The sequence below is a fragment of the Macaca nemestrina genome, chromosome 13 (genome assembly GCF_043159975.1).
Source record: "Macaca nemestrina isolate mMacNem1 chromosome 13, mMacNem.hap1, whole genome shotgun sequence".
NCBI classification, from domain to species: Eukaryota; Metazoa; Chordata; class Mammalia; order Primates; family Cercopithecidae; genus Macaca; species Macaca nemestrina.
The window spans coordinates 36,123,770-36,140,086 of NC_092137.1; positions in this window are offsets into that span (position 1 = coordinate 36,123,770).

Here is a 16,317-nt window from a genome sequence, read left to right on the forward strand (position 1 = left end):
CTCATGTATTTCCAGGCTTTCCCCCTTCCCTGGTCTTTGCTTTCTATGTGCAGATCTGCTCAGGACTCTTCAGTCAACTCTGTCACCACTCCATGTTTCTCTCTTACCTCTCGCTTTCACACACTTCCACTCTCCATCCTTCCATCAGTCACTCTCCCATTAACCTTTTGTCTTCAGGCTTCCATCACCTTTCATCTGAACATGCTTTTTTAGAATCACCAAGGCCTCTCTGGTGATTGACAAACTGAATGTTGTGAAATGTACAGTCAAACCCCTTTGAGCTCCAGCCCAGCCTCTTTTTAGCTACGTGATCTTCAATAAGTTATTGTGCTAGTAAATTATTTCTCTTTCATCTATTCTTCTCTAAAGTATATCTACCTTCCTTCTATCCTGATACTGTCAAGCTCCCTGCCTCTCACTTTTATCTTGACACTCTCATCCACACCTGTTTTCCTTAGAGAGCACCCTGTGTCCCAGGACTTTGCTTCTGCTTCTCCCCTTCCACCCAGTCCATGCTTGGCCACTTATTGACTGCATGGTCTTTGACATTTAACTTCTCTGACAATGTATCCTCACTTATAATATGTAAGTAATAATAACTATTCTCATACTTCAGTGTACTGTATAAGAATTAATTAATATATTATAAACGAAGCTACGTTTAAAACTCTGAAGAGCCACTCACATGGTAATGTGGTTGTTGTATGAAAGTGTGTGTATGTGTGTGTAATATACATATAATTTTAAGACAACCTTAAACTTAAAGAAAAATTGCAAGGATAGAATAAGGGACATTTTTTGAACCATGTGAAAGAATAATGCCAAATTTATGCCCCAATCACAACCTAATACTTAGCGTATATTTCCTACAAACAAGAACATTGCCCAACATGATAACAATACAAGCAATAAAACCAGGAAATTAACACTGATATGCCACTACCATCTAATTCTCAGATCCTTCATGCATTTCCAAATGTCCCAATAATGTCCTTTATAGCAAGATCATCCAATTCAGAATCACACATTACATTTAGTTGTCATTATTCTTTAATCTCCTTCACTCAGAACAGTTCCTCAGCTTTTCGTCTACTTGTATGACACTGACATACTTGAAGGTTAATGAACAGTTATTTTGTTAAAGGTCTATCAATTTCAGTTTGTTGTTCTCCATGATTCAATTCTGGATATGGGTCTTTAGTAGAAATATTACAGAAGTGATGTTGCATTTTTCTCATTGCATCCTCTTAGGGGTGCATGATTTTTATTTGTCCCCTTATCAATGATGTTAACTTTGATCACTTCATTAGGTGGTGAACTTACTTTTTCCCTGTGAACTTACTTCCCACTCCCACCATCAATACATATTTTGTGGAGAAAGTGCTTCGCGGAAGAGGTACTTTAAAACTTACTTTCTCATTAAAGTTGCAATTTATTTATTTATTTATATCACTATGAACTAAAAATTTCTTCTTTTATTCAATGACTCATTTATTTTGAGACTGAAATAGCTCAACATTTGGCCAGCAAAAGCCAAAATATGTCATTTTAATATGCCTTCTCTTCTTTTTGCGCTCCTTACTTTATGGTCCAAAAATCTGTTTCAGGCTCATGTTATATTTTCCTTGTCCCAGCTCTGGGTCAGTTATTTCTGCATGGAGACCTTGTTCCTTTTAGTCCTTTGAGTGAAGAATGGTGTTTTGAAGCTAATGTATGGGCTCTAGCTGTATTGCTTGCTGGAGTGGGGATTGCTGTTCCAAGACCTTCTTACTTGAGAGAGAGGAAACATATCTATTATTATACACACACACACACACCCCAAATATGGACAAATTTAAGAGAACATTCTCTGTGAATTCCTTTCCTGAATAATTCCATCCCAAAGGCATTAGGTGGGCAAAGCAAGGGAGACATCCACATGGAAGACCAGGCTACTGTGAGAAGTTGGCGTCCAAGCAGGGTGAGGAGTATGTCCATGTGGAGGATGGGAAGGCCCCACGTGAGATATTGGAACCCAAACAGGGAATCCATTCATGGGAGTAGTCTGGCATGGGTATCACAGCATGGGCTGGGTGAGGACTCTGCCCATTCAGAGAAGGGGCTTGGTGAGAAATGTCAGAACCTAGGCGGGATGAGCAGCATCTGCACTAGGGAAGGCTACACGTGGAGCATAGGGCCTCAGGGGAAGAGGGCATCAATGTATACAAGTGGTGTGTCCAAGTTTGAGCACAGTGAAGAGGAGGGTGTCCATGTGTGATGGTAAACCTAGTATGGCATATGAGGAGGGCATCCACAGAGAGGAGTGGATGGTGGTGATGAGGGCTGATTAGTTACACACAGGAATATTAATTGAATGTGTGACAGATGCACTCCTTACCCTGCTTGGGCACCAACATCTCACACCAGGCCAGACTTCCATGTGCAGATTTTTCTTGTTTGAGCCCACCCAGAGGCTTTGGTACTGAGATTCAGGAAGAGAAAAAGGAAAGAAAAAGAAAGAATTGTTGTATTATTTTACTTATCTTATTTTTTGGCATCTTTTCTTCCATTCACAGCCAATATTGTCTTACACGTTATTTGTCCATATTTGCTGACTTCATTTTCTCAGTCTTTACTTATTCCTTAGCCCACTTCCATCTGGCTTTAGCCCTTGTCCCTTTCCAGTGTGACCAAGTCATGGATGACTTCCTTATTTCTAAATACAAAAGACATTTTTCAGTCCTCGTGCTGCAATGATCTGTTTGAGGCATTTGACACGTTCGCCTCTGAAAATAGCCTATTCCCTTGGCTTCCATGACGCAGCACTCTCATGATATCCTCCTACCTCTCTGGCTACTTCTCAGCCTCCTTAACAACCTCTTCTTCCTTTGGCCATTTCTCAAATGTTGGCACTACTAAAGGCTCAGTCCCAAGCCTTCTGCTCTTCACACTCTTCACACTCCCACATCTCAGTACTGCCTTGGCTCCAATTCTTATCTCTATGCTAACATTTTAGAAATCTTTATCTCTATCTCTACAAGTCTGACTTTGAGCTCCAAAAACATATACCCCACTGTCTATCATACATTTATTCGACTCAGCAGTATTTACTGATCACCTGCTATTCATTGTGTGCACTATTCCAGGTTCTTACCAACTCCATGTGCATGTCTTTAAGTCACCTAAAACTCAACACATACGAGATAATGGTGTTATCTTAACCTCTCCTCCAGAGCCTATGCACACTTCCAGCATTCTCTGTCTCAGTAAATGCCATGATCTCTTCCCCTCTGCTGAAGCCAGAAATGTCTCGCCCCAGCCACTCATCCTTGAATCTAATCAATCAAGAAGTCTTACTGCTCCTACCTTTTACATATTTCCTAAGTCTGTTTAATTCTGTCCATCTCCACCATTATTTTTAAATTACAGTCTTCTAACTGGTCTCCCTGCCTCCAGACTTCCCCTTTACACACACAAACTTTCAATCTAATCTCTACATAGAAGCCAGAATATTCCTTCTTTTTCATTGTTGGTGTTTGTTTGTCTGCTTGTTTTAGAGACCTAGTCTCGCTCTGTCACCCAGACTAGAGTACAGTGGCGCGATCTCTGTTCATTGCAACCTTCACCTCCCAGGTTCAAGCAACTCTCATGCCTCAGCCTCTTGAGTAGCTGGGATTACAGGCATGTGCTATCACCCCCAGCTAATTTTTGTATTTTTAGTAGAGACAGGGTTTCACCATGTTGGGCAGGGTGGTCTGGAACTCCTGGCCTCAAGTGATCCACCCACCTCAGGCTTTCAAAGTGCTGGTATTACAAGGCATGAACCACTCCGCTAAACCAGAATATTCCTTTGGAAATACAAATCTAGCCAAGGAAAGAGGTGAGGGACTGTGCTACCAACCCCAGGTACTAGGCTTTTCCCATAGATTTTTGCAATCCGCAGATCAGGAGATTCCCTGGTGAGCCTGCGCCACCAGGGCCCTGGGTTTCAAGCACAGAACTGGGCAGCTGTTTGGGCAGGCACTGAGCTAACTACAGGAGTTTTTTGTACTCCAGCGGCGCCTAGAACTCCAGAGAGACAGGAGAACCGTCCACTTCTCTGGAAAGGGGGTTGAAGCCAGGGAGCCAACCAGCCTCAATGGGACTCAGCAGGTCCCACTCCCATGGAGCCCAGCAAGCTAAGAACCACTGGCTTGAAATTCTCGCAGACAGCACAGCAGTCTGGAGTTGACCTGGGATGATCCAGCTTGGTAGAGGGAGGGGTATCCACCATTACTGAGGCTTTAGTAGGCTATTTTCCCCTGACAGTGCTAAGTACACTGGGAGGTTTGGACTGGGCGGAATTCACCACAGTGCAGCAAAGCAGCTGTGGCCAGACTACCTCTCTAGATTCCTCCTCACTGGGCAAGGCATCTCTGAAAGAAAGGCACCAGCCCCAGTCAGAGGCTTACAGATAACCTCTCATCTCCCTGGGACCAGAGCACCTGGGGGGAAGGGCAGCTGCTGTCAAAACTTCAGCAGATTTAATCTTTCCTTCCTGCAGGCTCTGAAGAGAGCTGCAGATCCCGACAAGGGGGATTCTCCCAGCACAGTGCACTAGCTCTGCTAAGGGACATACTGATTCCTCAAGTGGGTCCCTGACCCCCATGCCTCCTGACTGGGAGACACCTCCCAACAGGGGTCAACAGACACCTCACACAGGATAGCTCCAGCTGGCATCAAGTCAGTTCCCCTCTGGGACAAAGCTCCCAGAGAAAGGAGTAGGCTGCAGTCTTTGCTGTTCTGCAGCCTCCACTGGTGATACCCAGGCAAACGGGGTCTGGAGTGGACCTCCAGCAAACTGCAGTAGACCTGAAGAAGAGGGGTCTGTTAGAAGAAAAACGAACAAACAGAAAGCAATGAAAACAACGACATCAACAAAACAGATCCCCCTACAAATACCCCATCCAAAGATCATCAGTCTCAAAGATCGAAGGTAGATAAATCCACAAAGATGAGGAAAAACCAGCACAAAAACACTGAAAATTCCAAAAGCCAGAAAGCCTCTTCTCCAAATGATCACAACTCCTCTCCAGCAAGGGCGCAAAACTGAACAAAGAATGAGACTGACTAATTGACAGAAGTAGGCTTCAGAAGGTAGGTAATAAACTCTTCTGAGCTACAGGAGCATGTTCTAACCCAATGCAAGGAAGCTCAGAACCTTGATAAAAGGTTACAGGAACGCTAACTAGAATAACGAGTTTAGAGAGGAACATAAATGACTTGATGGAGCTGATAAACACAGCTCGAGAACTTCGTGAAGTACACACAAATATCAATAGCCAAACTGATCAAGCAGAAGAAAGGATATCAGAGATTGAGAACCACCTTACTTAAATAAGACATGCAGATAAGGTTAGAGAAAAAAGAATGAAAAGGAACAAACAAAGCCTCCAAGAAATATGGGACTATGTGAAAAGACCAAACCTACGATTGACTGGTGTACCTGAAAGTGGCAGGGAGAATGGAACCAAGTTGGAAAACACACTTCAAGATGTTATCCAGGAGAACTTCCCAAACCTAGAAACACAGGCCAACATTCAATTTCAGGAAATACAAAGAACACCACTAAGATACTACATGAGCAGATCAACTCCAAGACACATAAAGCCAGAGAGAAAGGCCATGTCACCTACAAAGGGAAGCCCATTAGACTAACAGTGAATCTCTCAGCAGAAACCCTACAAGACAGAAGAGCTTGGGGACCAATATTCAACATTCTTAAAGAAAAGAATTTTCAACCCACAATTTCATATCCAGCCAAACTAAGCTTCATAAGCAAAGGAGAAATAAAATCCTTTCCAGACAAGCAAATGCTGAGGGATTTTGTCATCACCAGGCCTCCTTACAAGAGCTCCTGAAGGAAGCAATAATGTGGAAAGGAAAAACTGGACCAGCCACTGCAAAAACACACCAAAATGTAAAGACCAATGACACTTTGAAAAAACTGCATCAACTAGTGTGCAAAATAACCAGCTAGCATCATAATGACAAAATCAAATTCATAGTTACTTAACAATATCAACCTTTAATGTAAATGAGCAAAATGCCCCAATTAAAAGACACAGAGTAGCAAATTGGATAAAATCAAGACCAATCGGTGTGCTGTAATCAGGAGACCCGTCTCACAAACAAACACACATATAGGCACAAAATAAAGGGATGGAGGAACACTTACCAAGCAAATGGAAAGCCAAAAAAAAAAAAAAAAAAAAGCAGGGGTTGCAATCCTATTCTCTGATAAAACAGATTTTAAACTAACAAAGATCAAAAAAGACAAAGAAGGGCATTACATAGTGATAAAGGGATCAAAGGAACCAGAAGAGCTAACTATCCTAAATATATATGCACCCAATACTGGAGCACCCAGATTCATAAAACAAGTTCTTAGAGACCTACAAAGAGACTTAGACTCTCACACAATAATAGTGGGACACTCCACTGTCGATATTAGACAGATCAACAACACAGAAAATCAACAAGGATATTCAGAACTTGAACTCAGCTCTGGATCACGTGGACCTAATAGACATCTACAGACTCTCCACCCCAAATCAACAGAATATGCATTCGTCTTAGTGCAACATGGCACTTATTCTAATATTGACAACATAACTGGAAGTAAAACACTCCTCAGCAAATGCAAAAGAACTGAAATCATGAAAACACAGACTCTCAGACCACAGTGCAATCAAATTAGGACTCAGAATTAAGAAACTCGCTCAAAACCACACAACTCCATGGAAATTGAACAACATGCTCCTGAATGACTCCTGGGTAAATAACAAAATTAAGGCAAAAATCAAGAAGTTCTTTAAAACCAATGAGAACAAAGAAACAATATACCAGAATCTCTGGGACACAGCTAAAGCAGTGTGTAGAGGGAAATTTACAGCACTAAATGCCCACATCAGAAAGCTGGAAAGATCTCAAATCGACACCCAAACATCACAATTAAAAGAACTAGAGAAACAAGAGCAAACAAATTCAAAAGCTAGCAGAAAACAAGAAATAACTAAGATCAGAGCAGAACTGAAGGAGATAGAAACACAAAAAACCCTTCAAAAAAATCAGTGAATCCAGGAGCTGTTTTTTTAAGTAATGATAATAATAATAACAAAACAGACCACTAGCTAGACTAATAAAGAAAAAAGAGAGAAGAATCAAATAGACACAATAAAAAATGATAAAGGGGATATCATCACTAATCCCACAGAAATAAAAACTGCCATCAGAGAATACTATAAACACCTCTATGCAAATAAACAAGAAAATCTAGAAGAAACAGATAAATTCCTGGACACATACATCCTCCCAAGACTAAACCAGGAAGAAGTTGAATACCTAAATAGACCAATAACAAGTTCTGAAATTGAGGCAGTTAATTAGCAGCCTACCAACCAAAAAAAGCCCAGGGCCAGATGGATTCACAGACAACTTCTACCAGAGGTACAAAGAGGAGCTGGTACCATTTCTTCTGAAACTATTCTAAACAACTGAAAAAGAGGGAATCCTCCCTAACTCATGATATGAGGCCAGCATCATCCTGATTCCAAAACCTGGCAGAGACACAACAAAAAAAGAAAACTTCAGACAATATCCCTGATGAATATCGATGCGAAAATCCTCAGTAAAATACTGGCAAACCAAATCCAGCAGCACATCAAAAAGCTTATCCACCACGATCAAGTTGGCTTCATCTCTGGGATACAAAGCTGGTTCAACATACACAAATCAATAAACATAATCCATCACATAAACAGAACCAATGACAAAAACCACATGATTATCTCAATAGATGCAGAGAAGGCCTTCAATAACATTCAACATCCCTCCATGTTAAAAACTGTCAATAAACTAGATGTTGATGGAACATATCTCAAAATAATAAGAGCTATTTAGGACAAACTCATAGCCAATATCATACTCATTGGGCAAAAGTTGGAAGCATTCCCTTTGAAAACTGGCACAAGAGAAGGATGCCCTCTCTCACCACTCCTATTCAACATAGTATTGGAAGTTCTGGTCAGGGCAATCAGGCAAGAGAAAGAAATAAAGTGTATTCAAATAGGAAGTGAGGAAGTCAAATTGTCTGTTGTAGATGACATGATTGTGTATTTAGAATATACCATCATTTCAGTCCAAAAACTCCTTAAGCTGATAAGCAACTTCAGCAAGTCTCAGCATACGAAATCAATGTGCAAAAATCCCAAGCATTTCCTATACACCAATAATAGACAAGCAAACAGCCAAATCATGAATGAACTCCCATTCGCAATTGCCATAAAGAGAATAAAATACCTAGGGTGACAGCTTACAAGGGACATGAAGGACCTCTTCAAGGAGAATTACAAACCACTGCTCAAGGAAATAAGGGAGGACACAAACAAATGGAAAAATATTCTATGCTCATGGATAGGAAGAATCAGTATCATGAAAATGGCTATACCGCCCAAAGTGATTAATAGATTCAATACTATTCCCATTAAATTACCATTGACTTTCCTCACAAAATTAGGAAAAACTACTTTAAATTTAATTTAAATTTATGGAAGCAAAGAAGAGCCCGTATAGCCAGGACAATCCTAAGCAAAAAGAACAAAGCTGAAGGCATCATGCTACCTGACTTCAAACTATACTACAAGGCTACAGTAACCAAAACAGCATTGTACTGATACCAAAACAGATTTATAGACCAAGGGAACAGAATAGAGACCTCGAAAATAACACCACACACCTACAACCATCTGATCTTCAACAAACCTGACAAAAGCAAGCAATGGGGATAGGATTCCCTATTTAATAAATGGTACTGGGAAAACTGGCTAGCCATATGCAGAAAACTGAAACTGAACCCCTTCCTTACACCCTATACAAAAATTAACTCAAGATGAATTAAAGACTTAGATGTAAAACCCAAAACCATAAAAACCCTAGATGAAAACGTAGCCAACACCATTCAGGACATAGGCATGGGCAAAGACTTCAAAAACTAAAACACAAAAAGCAATTGCATCAAAACCCAAAATTGACAAATGGGATCTAATTAAACTAAAGGGCTTCTGGAAAGCAAAAGAAACTGGCATCAGTGTGAACAGGCAACCTACAGAATGGGAGAAAAATGTTGCAATCTACCCATCTGACAAAGGTCTAATAGCCAGAATGTACAAGGTACTTAAACATATTTACAGGAAAAAAAAAAAAAACTTCATCAAAAAGTGGGCAAATGGTATGAATAGACACTTCTCAAAATAAGACATGTATGCAGCCAAAAAAAAAATGAGAAAAGCTCATCATCACTCATCATTAGAGAAATGCAAATCAAAAGCACTATGAGATACCATCTCATGCCAGTAAGAATGGCCATTATTAAAAAGTCAGGAAACAATAGATGCTGGCAAGGCTGTGGAGAAATAGGAGCGCTTTTATACTGTCAGTGGGATTGTAAATTAGTTCAACCATTGTGGAAGACAGTGTGGCGATTCTTCAAGGATCAAAACCAGAAACGCCATTTGACCTAGCAATTCATTTACTGGCTATATACCCAAAGGAGTATAAATCATTCTACTATAAAGACACATGTACACATATGTTTATTGCAGCACTATTACAACAGCAAAGACATGGAACCAACCTGAATTCCCATCAATGATAGACTGGATAAAGAAAATGTGGTACATATACACCATGGAATACTACGCAGCCATAAAAAGAATGAGATCATGTCCTTTGCAGGAACATGGATGAGGTTGGAAGCCATCCTTCTCAGCAAACTAACACAGGAACAGAAAACCAAACACTGCATGTTCTCACCCATAAGTGGGAGTTGAACAATGAGAACACATGGACACAGGCATGGGAACAACACACACTAGGGCCTGTCGGTGGCAGGGAAAGAGGAGGGAGAGATTAGGACAAACACCTAATACACACAGGGCTTAAAACCTAGAGGATGGGTTGACAGGTGTAGCAAGCCACCATGGCCAATATATACCTATGCAACACACCTGCACATTCTGTACATACAACCCCGAACTTAAAGTAAAATAAAATAAAGTATAAAATAAAATAAAGAAATACAAATCTAATCATGTGACTCCTCAGTTTTTAAGACTTTCATATGGGTTTCCTATGCCTTCGAGCAAAAGAGAAAATGTTTGAACAAAGCTGTCCATAAGTCTGCTTAGGTATTCAGACACACTACTGCTCTTTCTGTATACTCAGCTGCAATCTGCAGGCCCCAGATGGTTCTGTCTGTCCTGTAACCAACCTCCCACTATCTCCTGCTACCTGAACCTAGAAACACCTTATCTCATGCACTTTGACTAATGAACTTCTACTCACCCTTCAGGTCTCAGTGGAAATGTCACCTCCTCAATGAAGCCTTCTCTGATACATAACCATGGTTAGATCATCTGTTCACTGGAGCATCCTCATCATATCACATAACATGCTTACTCTCCAGTAATTGCTCCTTTAGAGGTTTTTTTCTCAAAAGAATTGAATGAAGTCAAGGATCCTGTGTATTTTCCACCATTCTATGCCTCACACAGTGACAAGTGCACAGCAAGAGCTCAATAAAAATTTGCTAAATGGAGGAATGAATTACTACATCTATAATAACAAACTAGATCCTATTAATGTTAGGTTGTCCTTTTACAATTAGAAACATCATGAACTGATTTTAATGCATTCCATTCACGTCAATAGATTAACATGTGATACTATATGGTGTAATTGTTGAGGACAGAGTTCAGAGGAAGCCTGTCCTCTTGCAAATCTAGCCTCTCCCCTACTCACTGTGTGCCTTGAGCAGCTACTGCCTTTCTGGCTTTTCTATTTCCCCATATGTCATATGTTGTATTGAAGATTAAATAAGACAATATGTATAAATCAGTTAGAATCATGCCTGGCACAACTTATAGACATATCATATAACTGAAAGTTATTATTATTATTATCATTGTGATATTTTTATTTAAACAAGAGCCTTGCCTTGCCTCCTTTGATCATTAGGAATAGATTTGAAAGACAGGATGTTTTAGGAAGGAGACAGAATAGTAAACAAGATGGCCCAGTCTCAGCCTGCTGTCTGGGTACAATATTGAACAGCACCTCTGTGTGATACTGATAGTGTCTCAATGCTGTCTATCTCAAAGTTACTCTCAGTAGAGGATAAGTTGTCATGTCAGACCTAAGAAGAGGGGACTCCAGAGCCTCTGCTTGTATTGTGTGCATAATCTCCACTCTGGCCCTGCAGCCGGAAACCCTGATCCCTCCCTTGCAGGGCTGTCTAAGGCTCACCATAGCAACACATACACACCGAGACTTCCCACTCACATCTGGGGAACATGCATTGCTCCAGGCTGTGCATGGCTCCTCCCATGTGTCACATTTGTTGTAAATGGAACTTAAGTCAGAGGAGGAGGGATAATACAGAAAGTGGCCAGCTTAGCAACAGAGATGCCTTTACGAGTTGTTTGTCCTATAATCTGTTCTCTGTTGATGCCATATTGATCCCCAAATGAAGACGGCCATAAGTACAATGGAAATGTAAAATGGACCATGTTCTTAAAAGTTTATTTAAAAATACCTAGCACAATATTTAATGCATAAACAAAAGATATTTACATTGTTTAAATGACCCCAAATGAAGGAGAATAAAAAGTAACATTTAGAAGGTAGTTAAAAATTGGCCTATAAGATAGAACTTTAGCAATATATTTTTTTTGGTTTTAAAAACTTATGACAACTGTTTTGAAATGTAAAACAAGCTGTTCTCATAGAGAGATTTTTAAAACTTTTAAATAATATATAAAATGAAAAGTACCTGGAAAATAATATATATTTCTAAAAATAAAATCTAGATTATTTGTTTTAAATGATAGAAAATGTATTTTTTTCTATGCTAAAAATAAGTGTTATTTACAACCTATGTGCAAATCTACTGGATTAACAGAGAATTAGTAAGGAAGACATTCTTCCTTACTTCCAGCAAATACGAGCATAACAAACTTGGATGAGAAATTAGACATCAATCCACCTAGACTAAATCCATACACAATTTCTATCAGCATCCAAAATGTGGCATAGAATCCAAACCTGAAAAGATACTATTAACAATAAGTAAGGCAATGACCAGACCCCAAATCACTGCATTATCTAGGGATGAAGAGGAGGACTTTGGTCAAAACCTAGGCTCCTTCACTTAGTCAGTTTCTTAATCATGTACACCTCTGTTTCTTCATCTGTAATTTGGGTATAAAAACATATTTACCTAAAGTGTTTTTGTGGGTACTAAGTTAGCTAATATTTTTTAAGTGCTATACAATGCCTAGCACATGATAAGCCTTCAATAAATATTAGCTATAACCATATTTATCAAATTAATTTCCACTGCAGTCTAACTAGGGTTTTCCTATACGCCAGTGAACATGGACACCATTCCTGGAATTGTTTGAGATTTGGGTCTACTTGCATTTATGCCAAGAAGGAGCGTTAGCTTCAGAGTTAACAAAACCTGAGAAACAATTCCAGTTTCTTCATTTGCAGGTAGTGAAACTTTAAATGAGCAGTTTTAATTCCCTTTGCTTCAGTTTCCTCGTCTTTAAAATAGAATAAGACCTGCCTTATTGGATTGTAATCAATGTTTAGTGAAGCAATCTGTGTAAAGTGTCAAACACAAAATGATGTTTCATGAACAGCAAACAATATTATAGAAACTAAGAAGAGTAAGGACAACTATTCCATTGATATTTTACTGGGATATATTAAAATGGAAATTCAAGGCCAGGTGTGGTGGCTCACGCCTGTAATCCCATCACTTTGGGAGGCAGAGACGGGAGGATCACTTGAGACCAGGAGTTTGAGACCAGCCTGGCCAACATGGTGAAACCCCGTCTGTACTAAAAATATAAAAATTAGCTGGGCTTGGTGGCTTACACCCATGGTCCCAGCTACTCAGGAGACTGAGGCATGAGAATTGCTTGAATCTAGGAAGCAGACGTTGCAGGTAGAGGTTGCAGTGAGCCGAGATCATGCCACCGCATTCCAGCCTGGGGGACAGAGCAAGACTTTGTCTCAAAAAAGAAAAAGAAAGAAAAAGAAATTCAAGCAAATAAATAATGTTCCAAATTCATGCCAGTTCAGTAAGCAGAGGAAAATTCCTAATGAAGTGATTCTATGTTGCCCTTCTCAATGATTGGGAGAGTCTGATGTGCTAATTATAAAATATTTTCATACCTGAAAAAATAAGCCTTTTGTGGTTTTTGGCAATATAGAAAAAAAGGCTTACTTGGTATGATTTGCTGTAATGGAATATTTCTCAGAAGAAGCTAACTTTATCCAGTACAGGATGCTTTTTGATGTCATTAACCTACAGAAATGATTTTAGGAAAGTAATGCAAAAGTATCCAAAAGGTGAGGTGACAAGAAGCTTTCTTTTGCTCCTCAAGGCTACATTGATTAATGCAGCAAACAATAATCCTCTGTTGTCCAGGGAGTAAGTCATCAGAGAGCACCTGAAATGAAGGCCTTCCAAAAGTCTACAGATGCCTTATATAATCACATTAATACTGACACTCAGAAGACACTGTGTAATTATTAAATAAGGTGACTTCTCTGCAAAACTACAAAATCTAGAGATCTAAAAATCTAAGTAATATAAATCATGATCGACATGCTCCCTGTTGACTCTGGAGAAAATAGTTTAATAAAAAGAATATTATACTTGTACTCATGACACCCAAGTTCAAAATTCTACTCTACTGCATATAGATATATAGACACTGCGGCTTAGCCACCTGCCCAAGTCTCAGCTTTCTCCTCTATGGAATAAGAATACACTGACTTCAGCATGTTGTTGTAAAGACTGAATGAGATAAAATACATTCATTGCTGACTCAAAATAAAATCTACAAATATACTAATTCAACTAATCATTAAATCAATTTGGTTACTTTTAACATTGAATGAAAATCATTACAGTAGTTAAAATTTATTATTTATTTACTATGTATCAGATGCTAGGTTAAACAACTTTTATTAATTATCTCATATTTTCTCACAACCACTCTACAAAAACAGTTCTATTATAATCTCTTTTTCTCATTTTAGGAAAAGAAGATTTAGAGAGGTAAAGTAACCAGTCTGTAGTTACACAAGCGCTAAATGTTCAAACCAGGTTATGACAGGTTTTTCTCACACCAAAACCTATATGCTTCCAAATTACTGGTTTTTAAATTATTTCTTAATAGCAGAATACTTTCTTTAAACGACATATTTTGTAAAGGCTAACCACACACCACAAATAAAGACTGATCTGCCTGGATTCAACCAGCGATGGAGAACTCTACTCTCACAATGACCTCAGAAACACTTCAGAGGAATCCTGGAACTCAAAAAACACAGTGCTCCACAAAACACATTATTACTATGATGATCACATCTTTTTCACATTTGTGATTTTGACAGTTTGAAACCCACTGGAAAGGTCTATGACAAGTAATAATTTATCACATTTCTAAGGCATTAATTTGAATCTTGCATGGCAAAACCATCGGGAGCAAATCACTTCGTTGATAAGTGAGCTTTCTTAGAGTGTAAGAATAGGCACAGGTTATGCGTGATTCATGATACACATGTGATTTGGTAGAAAGCCAGGAGCCTGGATAAATGTTTCCTAGTTCATGAATTAGGGGCTTTCTAAACAATTTAGGGCATACCATTAGCAAAATGTCAAGTTTCTTCAATACCTTGTTACTGCAGATTAGTAGAATATGTCCTTCATTTTCAAAAATTTATATTGATACAAAATATTTGTACATATTTATGGTATACATATGATATTTTGATACATATGTACAATGTGTAATAATCAAATCAGGATATTCAGGATATCTATCACCTCAAACATTTATTATTTGTGTTAAGAATGTTTCAAATCTTCTAGCTATTTTGAAATACATAATATATTGTTGTTAACCCTATTGTGCTATCAAACACTAGAAATTATTCCTTCTATATAACTATATGTTTGTACCCATTCACCAACCTGTCTTCATGTCTCCAGTCCCCATATCCTTCCCAGTCCCTGGGAGCTATAATTTTACTCTCTACCACTATAAGGTAAACATTTTAGCTCCCACAAATGAGTGGGAATCATGAGATATTTGTCTTTCTGTGCCTGGCTTATTTCACTTAACATAATGACCTTCAGTTCCATCCACATTGCTGCAAATAACAGGATTTCATTCTTTCCATGGCTGAAGTATTCTATTGCATATATATATATACCACAATTTCTTTATCCATTCATCCATTGATTGACACATAGGTTGACTCCATATCTTGGCTATTCTGAATAGTGTTGCAATAAACATGGTGATACAAGCATCCCTTTGATATACTGATCTCCTTTCCTTTGGATAAATACCCAGAAGTAGGATTGCTGGATCATATGGTAGTTCCATTTTTTGTTTTTTTGAGAAATTTCTATACTGTTTTCCATAATGGTAGTACAAATTTACATTTCCATCAACAGTGTGTGAGAGTTCATTTTATCCCACATCCTTGCCAGCATTTGTTATTTTTTTATCTTTTTTATAGTAGCCATTTAAACTGAGGTAAAATAGCATCTCATTGTGGTTTTGATGTCCTTTTCCCTAATGATTAGTAATGTTAAGTATTTTTTCATAAGCCTGTTGACCATGTGTATCTCTTATTTTAATAAATGTCTATTCCGATCCTTTGTCCACTTTTGAATGGGATTATTTTTATTATTATTGCTTTACTGTTGAGTTGTTTAAGTTCCCTGTACATTCTGGATATCAGTGCCTTGTTAAATGAATAGTTTTCAAATATTATCTCCCATTTTACAGGTTGTCTCTTCACTCTGTTAGTTGTTTCCTTTGCTGTGCAGAAGCTTTTTAGTTTACTATAATAAACTACATTGAAACTACAGAATATCCAAGATGTTATCATATCATCTTGGAATTTACAATAGTAAGGAAGTATAAATTCTGAGCTAAGTAACAGCTGAATTCTAGGAATTAGAAAACAAAAACTTCAAAAAATGGAAAAATATAATTTCATGACTAAAGAATTTATAAGTGAAAATATTTACAAAAAATGAAAATGTTTTCAGTATTCTTTACAAATCATCAATCTAATTATGAATAACATAATTAAGAATAAAAAATAAGATATTAAAAAGGAAACATATCCAGTGAATACTGACAACTCTTTGGCGAACTCAGTTTCAGTGTGTTCAAAAATGTAGTTTATATAAATCAGTAGATA